A 7,256-nucleotide genomic window follows, 5' to 3' on the forward strand; every position below is an offset into this window, starting at 1 on the left:
AACTTTTTTTTTTTTTTTTTTTTTCAGAAGAACATCACTCAGTGACGCATCAGGACAAACAGAGGTTAATGGAAGGGTTGGTGTTGGGGAGACAGAGCCCCGACAGAGGGGAAGCTTCATGGAGATGGGCCTCAGCATTTGGAGACTCCAGCTTGTAATGGCAGGGCAGGGAAGGGTTAAAGGGTTTGGGAACTCCTGTTTCCAATCACTTGTCAGCTAGCTTTGCTCTCAGCCTTATCAGCAGGGATAGGGCCGTGCAGGGAGAGGCTGAGAGCTTTGGTTTCCAAGCTCTTCCCAGACTTGAAACTCTCAGCCTTCTCATTACCTTCTAAGGGCTCCCCAGCTCAGTCTGGGGGGAGGGTCAGGGTAGGGGCTGGGAACCCAAACACATTTAATGGAGTGGACTGCAAGTTACTAAATTGAGCCCTGGGGTGGTGGTGGAGCTGTAGAATCTCAGCAGGAAACCTTCAGTCAAACTGCCCCTCCTCCTCTCCCAGACTCAACAGAAAGCCAGGTTAGTGCAAACCTTGGCTTTGCTGTTATTTAACTCACCGTTGACTAACACCCTTCAGTGACTTTCTCTTTATAATTATTGTTAGAATCAGAGATTTCCATGATGTATTTGTGCAGTTTCTTTGGGAACTCAAGTAAAGGGCCTTGCATTTTGGATGAAATTCATTCACCTTGGTAGCTCTGACCCATGCTAGCCCTTTGAGAGGCGGGAGATTCTCAGTTCTGCTGGCTCCTGTGATTACTAAGCTACCCAGTTTCAGTCATCAGGGAATTTGATAAACCTGTTTTCTGTATCTCCATTCAAGTTACTGGTTTAAAAGATGTTGTCTAGAAGAGGGGTGAGGGCAGAGCCATTGGTCATGCTGATACAGATTATGTTCTAGAACTTAACAACCTGTGGTTAGTTTGGGTGTAGTTACTATACCAACTGCTGAGCCCCCATTTTGTACTTCTCTAATTTGCAATCCACCAATGCATCCAGAAGGCTATCTGGAGGAAAGGCAGGCAAGTTTCTGAAATTCAACACACTTGCTTCCCTGAATCTCCCTGATTTGGCATTCTAGCAATTCTGCTAAAGAAGGAAGTCAGAGTCTCACATGAGTGAGATTCTGCAGTAGACAAGAGATAAGTTATGGAAGTCAATGTAAATATCATCACTTATAATTTTGCCAGGAAGAAGAGAGGTATGTGTCAGACTTGCCAGGGAGCTGGGTCTGTAAAAGAGAACTGTCCTCACTAGATAAGTAGTGAGGACCTACAGAGTATTTGAGTGCATCAAGAGAGAGAACTGGGGCCCTAGTTTGTGGAAGAGGTAGGTGGCTGTCTAGTGATTTGGGCGGTCCTGTTACTACAAGAGTAGATATTGGGCTAGAACTAAGGTTTTCTCTTTGCAAATGAACCACTAGTCCCCAATTCTTCCAGGTCAAGAAATTCCAGACAGTTCTGACGGCCCAGACGGTTTGATGCCTCTGCGCTTCTGCCAATGCTGTTCCCTGTGGAATCCCTCTCCCTGCTGGCCCCCTAGTGAACATCTGTCTCTTCTCCATTTTCACTGCAAGTTTTACATCCTCTAACAATTCATCTCTAATTCCTCTTCACTTCCAGATCCAGACTTTCCAGGTAGAGTTCACTACTTCTCCCACTGTGACCTGTTCCTTGTATAGACAACTACATTTGCACTCGAACCACTTTATTATGTAGAGGTTAAGGACACAGGCTTAGAAGTTTGATAGGCTTAGTTTTTAGCTCTGACTGTGCCTCTCTAAATACCAGTTTCCTCATCTATAATATTGGGACAATAATAAAAACCCAAATAGGACTGACAAAAGGATTTAACAGGAAAGGGGCATGCATTCATTATTTATTGCCGCATAGCAAAGTACCCCCAAATGCAGTCGGGGTACCAACAATAAACAGTGTCCCCACAGTTTCTGTGAATCAGAAATTTGAGTGTCTAGCTCCGAGTGGTTTGAGTTGGGTCATTCCCACAGTGGAGCAGTCACGGTGGTAGCTAGGGCTAGAGTCTTCTGGAGGCCTGACTGAGGCTGGAGGCTGTGTTTCCAAGGTGGCCCAGTCATGTGGCTGTAGGCAGCAGCTTTCAGTTCCTCCCCATGGGACTGGACTTGAGTGTCTTTATTACATGGCAGCGGATTCCCATAGAGTAAGTGATCCAAGAGAAAGCAAGGTGGAAGCTGCGATGTCATTTATATCCTAGCCTCGGAAGTCACACACAGTCATTTTCACAAATCCTATTAGTTACACATGTCAGCCCTCGTCAGTGTAGAAGGGACTACACAAGCATAGGAATACCAGGAGGTGAGGATCACTGGGAACCCTCTTAGAGGCTGGCTACCACAAGTTCCTAGGCTAAAGTTTAACAAAAGTGTATTATAAAGGCTCAAGAAGCAGTCTTTGCTATCATTATTAATTCATACATGAGTATTCCTTATTAGAAAATAAACCCCCGTAGGTCAGAAATGATGTCTTGGGGCTGTTTGTATTCTAAGTGCCTGCGGTATATGCGGTATATGCAGGTCCACGCTAAATGTTGAACACAAGAATGGAGCCTTGTTAGTCTGGTGGCAGGCTCAGAGTGAATGGGGAAGGAACTCACACAGAGATGTTAAGTAGGATTCTGCAACTCAGCCATGTTACTGGAAATACCCACTGTATAAAATCAAATCCTGACAGTTTCTCACTTTTTTTTTTTTCCTTTGGTGGTGCTGGGGATGGAACCCAGGGCCTTGTGCATAGGAGGCAAACACTCTAGCAACTGAACTATATCCCCAGCCCCAGTATTAAGGATGTTGGATACCAAAGCGGCAAGCAGGGCAGGGGTATGTCTTATGATTCTCTTTGGAAAAGAGGCTCCGAGTGGCATTTTGGTAGGGAACAATAGTCCCAACTCTGTGATCAAGAGAGTGACTCCACTGCTCTTTAATTCCCTGGGCCAAGGTAGACATGGAAGCCTCTTGATATTTTTGTTATATTCAAATCCCTGTGTTGATGGCTCTTTTCTAGAAGAATTTCTCCTTCTAGAAGGCTCCGATGCGCATTTTCTTAGTGTTCATGCAAAGGTGCACAGAGTTTCATGTCAGAGTTCTGCCCAGCTACTGTGGCCCTCTAAGAAGACTGGGGTGTGAGTCTGCAAGGTAACTGATAGCCTGGGCAATATTGAGTTTCTAGCTCAGACTGGAACTTTGCTCCCACCCCTCGGGCTTGAAAGTTCACCAATTGTCCTTTTCCCTCAGACAGAGCCCTCTGTGCTTATTGGTGCTGTGCTCCTGTGCCCCACTTCCCAACATGTCGCACTCCCTTGAGGCTGCCCCTTCAGGAGCCACACAAAGAGCCTGGAGGGGCAGGTGTCCTCTCAGAGATTTCCCATGTAGATCAATTTCCCACTTGCCAGAGGTCTCATTTCTCCCCGGTTCCTTGAAATCCTAAACAAGTGACTTTAATTGTCTTTTTTCCTTCCTTAAAGCTAGAGGGACTGGGGTGAGACAGGGAAAAATCTCCTGTTGGAGTGGAGGGAGTTTTGCACTGAACATTATTTTGCCTCTGGGTAATAAAAAGAAGATTGTGGCATGCAAATTATGGATGGGAGCCAGACAATATTTAAATTATATCTAAATCAAACCAGGTCACCAAGAGGGATTCTGAAAGGAAATTAAAAATGCTTATTGATCAAAATTTATAAAAAATTCCATAATTGAGCCTCTTGCAAACAATATTACATATCGGGGGCCATTGTAATCCAAGGCAACTGAACTCTGGACTGACCTTTTTGAAGGAACTTCTTTTATGGTGCTTCACCTTCCATTAGGATTTAACCAGAAGAGAACATTCTTAATAGAGATAGCATTGAGATATATGGCCAGTGGGAGAGTTGGGAACTTATGCATGAGTTTTTTTTTTTTTTTTCTTTTGGTAGTGAGAACTGAACTAAGAGGTGCTCTACCACTGAGCTACATGCCCAGCCCTATTTATGTTTTAATTTTGAGACAGGGTCTTGCTAAGTTGCTGAGGCTGGACTTGAACTTGTGGTCTTCCTGCATTAGTCTCTAAAATCATTGGGATTACAAATGTGTGCCACCCTGCGGATGCTGGGCAGCATGAGTTCTTTGAGTGTGAGATCAAGGTGACAGAGCTGGGCAAATGTGACTATTGATTTTCAAATCCCCCTTCCACATAGCTGTGGAGAGAATTGTGTCATTCCTGTTAGAAAACCCAGCCAAAGTGTTCCCTTGGAGACGGAAACACAAAATAAGTTTTTAAGAAACATTTTTTGGGGGGAGGTGTCAAAAGAATGTTAACAAGATAGTTGATTAAGTTATACAACAAAGTTAAAAATAAATACGACCAGTTGAAATATTTAAAAAGATGCCAACAGAAAATATGGAGCTCTCAGAAGGGAACCAGGGAATGGGGCAGGAAAGACACAATGAAAGGATGGCATGGGAATCAAATTGAGGAAACGGGACTTTTAACCAATGTTTATTAGAAAAACAACAATCATTGATTAAAACAAACAGATTGTGGTTCTAGGAAAGAGGAAACAGAATGGTCAGCCTAGGAAAGGCTGTGTAATTTGGATAACTAGGTTTTATCCATAGTATCCCTCATTTACTCTGCAGTTAAGATCATTGTTTTCAGTTACTTTCATCAAGTAAATAATAAATTTATTGAACACATGCTGTACACCAAGCTCTGTGTTAAGTGTTGGGGATAAAACACCTATGTATCTTTATAGAGACATAAAATGTGGTCCCAGTTTTACATAAATGCTTAGGCTATGGTCAAAGCAATAAGGCATAATTACAGCTAAAATTCATTGAGTACTGATTACGTATTGAACACTTTCTAAGCACCATAATCCCTTAAGACAGCAGACATATGTTTTGGTCACATTTGTATCTCTGTTGCTTAGGACATAGAGATTCAATAAATATATTTAAAGAATCCTTGTTGAGAGCCACAGCCGAGTCGGGATGGCACCTAGCATTTTGCCAGAAGGAGTGGTTGAGAGGTGACACCAGCGAGCCATTAAGATGATGATAATTAAGTTAAGCTGTGTATAACTGCTGTGACTGGATGATGCTGGATTGAAACAGGCTGTGTATTCAGTTGTATATAGACCCCTGCTGTCCGGCAATAGGGTGGCTCCTGCTGCCTTGGGCGCCCACCTGCTACTTTGGAGTTCTCGAAGAGTTCCCCGTTGAGTGGAGCCCGGTGGAGGGTGAGAGAGTTCCCGGGGAGTGTGCGTGGAGTGCTGGTGGAGTTGGGGCAATAAAGGAGTTCCTGTTTGAACCTACAAGTGCCTCGTGGTGGCTCGGTTATTTTGTGCCCAGCCAGACTGCGGCAAATCCTTACAACTCTGAGTGGGTACAATTGCTCACCTTATTTCACAGATGAGGAGACTGAGGTCCAAAGAGGTGAAGCTCTTGCTCATCTTCAAAGTTAGGAAGTGATGGGATAATGAACCCAGGAAGTCCTGTAAAGTACGGCACAATTCTAACTCTTGATAAGTATTGGAGTAACCAAAATGAAAGGTGGGAAGTGTGTTTTCTAAAAAACTGCTATGGAAGAGAGGAGAGGGAAGAGGAGGCTCACTGAAGGGGATAGCATTTTGATTGGGTCTTAAAATGTGGGTGAGATTTCCACAGATGGGTGCAAGGGACTGTGTCTTCACGATGGAGGGACATCATGAGCTGGCACTCAGAATTGGAAAAATGAAAGGTGTATTTGGAGAGTTTTGCAACTGCAGTTTGCTGGGTTGGGTTGGAAGCTGTGAGGAGCAGGGCTTCTCACACTGTCAGGTGCACAGGAGTACCAGGGGCTCTTGCTAAACTGCCCTTTCTGATTCAGCAGATTCTCTAGGCAGCCCCTGGTGAGGCCAAGGCTGCTGATCTTGGACCACACCATGAGTAGTTGGCTCTAGCAGGCCTTGCTTTCCTGGCTCAGAGGAATGGATTTTCCTTGGTTAGCCCAGAACTTCATGGATGGATTTTAAGCAGGGAAATAAGACTTCAAAGGCAGGTTGGTAGTAGTAGAGTAAGATGCTCTGCAGCAAACCCGGGCTTTGGTTCCTTAAGCTGCTAACTTGTAACCCTCAAAATTCAGAATCTCAATTGAGTCAGGGTCCAGGCAGGGAAACAGAAACCCCAGAGAAAATTAACAGATGATTTAGCCCTGGACCTCCGAATATCACTTTCTCACCAGACCTGCCTAAAAATTCTTCTTTCCTTTCTCTAGGACTGCCTGGAGCAACATCTGTTCTTATCCTCTAGTGGTTAGAAGAGGAGCTAAAATGTGGGCTTGACCTTGCACTAATCTTGTAGGCTCGCCCAGGCTGGGCCCTGTCACCCAGCATCTCAGAGCTACTCACGGAATGAAAAATGCTGCTAATATCAGTCTGCTAAAAACATCATCAGGAAATTAAATCTGTGGCTTTAAAAAAATCCCACACTAATTTTCTGGCACTGGTGTGTCTCCCAACTGGGATCTCTCCTTCCGCCTGGGGGCCTCCTTCCAGCCTCCTCCCTCCTCTCTGGGCTCTCCCCTCTGCAGCCTCCCTGCCTCTCCTCCCTCCTTTCCTTAGTACCCTGCAGGGCCTGCTGGCTTTCTTCTCCCTGGGCTCCTCCCTGTGGCTTTAGGCTTCCCTTCCTGTCTCCGGGCTTCCAGCTTTTCCACAGCTCCACGGAAGCATCTGTCTGTCTCTATTTCACTTCCCATCAGGGAATCCTAAATGCTGAATAGGCCCTTCAGACTAGGCCCTGAAGGGGACTTGGCTAGGGGAGTGGGGGTGGGGGCGCTGGGGACCTGGCAAGGCCATACAGAAGCCCATTGATAGGCAGCCCCTCAACACACACAACCCAGTCCAGCCTCCATGGCTCCGGGTGGAGAGAGGCGTCCCTTGAGGCTGTGGCCAACATCCTGGCCACCATGAATGACCTCAGTGTCTCTGGCTGCATGGGGGACGTTCGCCCTGTGGCCTCCAAATCCTTCAAGCCCATCGGCCTCACCATCGGTGTGAATATATTCGTCTTGAAAATAATGGTCGGGACATCTCCATCAGTGGTGCTGATTTCATTAATTGGAAGAATTAGCTCTTTGTGGCCAATGGTGGAATACGGAGCCAAGACACACGGAACACTTTTCCCCAGTGACCCAGAGACCCTTGGACGAACTCCTGGGTGCCATGAAAATGGATCGTTTTGCAGAAAGAATACCGTTGGATGTTTATT

General features: G+C 45.5%; 1 long non-coding RNA gene across 1 annotated transcript; it reads left to right on the plus strand.

The window, feature by feature from the left end:
• Window positions 1–300: 300 nt before the first annotated feature.
• LOC125617194 lies at window positions 301–6,778 on the plus strand. Its single transcript, XR_007348103.1, has 3 exons — window positions 301–514; window positions 1,435–1,632; window positions 6,265–6,778. It is a non-coding gene; the product is annotated as an uncharacterized LOC125617194 (long non-coding RNA).
• Window positions 6,779–7,256: the final 478 nt, after the last annotated feature.

The sequence above is a fragment of the Marmota marmota genome, unplaced genomic scaffold (assembly GCF_001458135.2).
Source record: "Marmota marmota marmota unplaced genomic scaffold, marMar, whole genome shotgun sequence".
In the NCBI taxonomy this organism is placed as follows: Eukaryota; Metazoa; Chordata; class Mammalia; order Rodentia; family Sciuridae; genus Marmota; species Marmota marmota.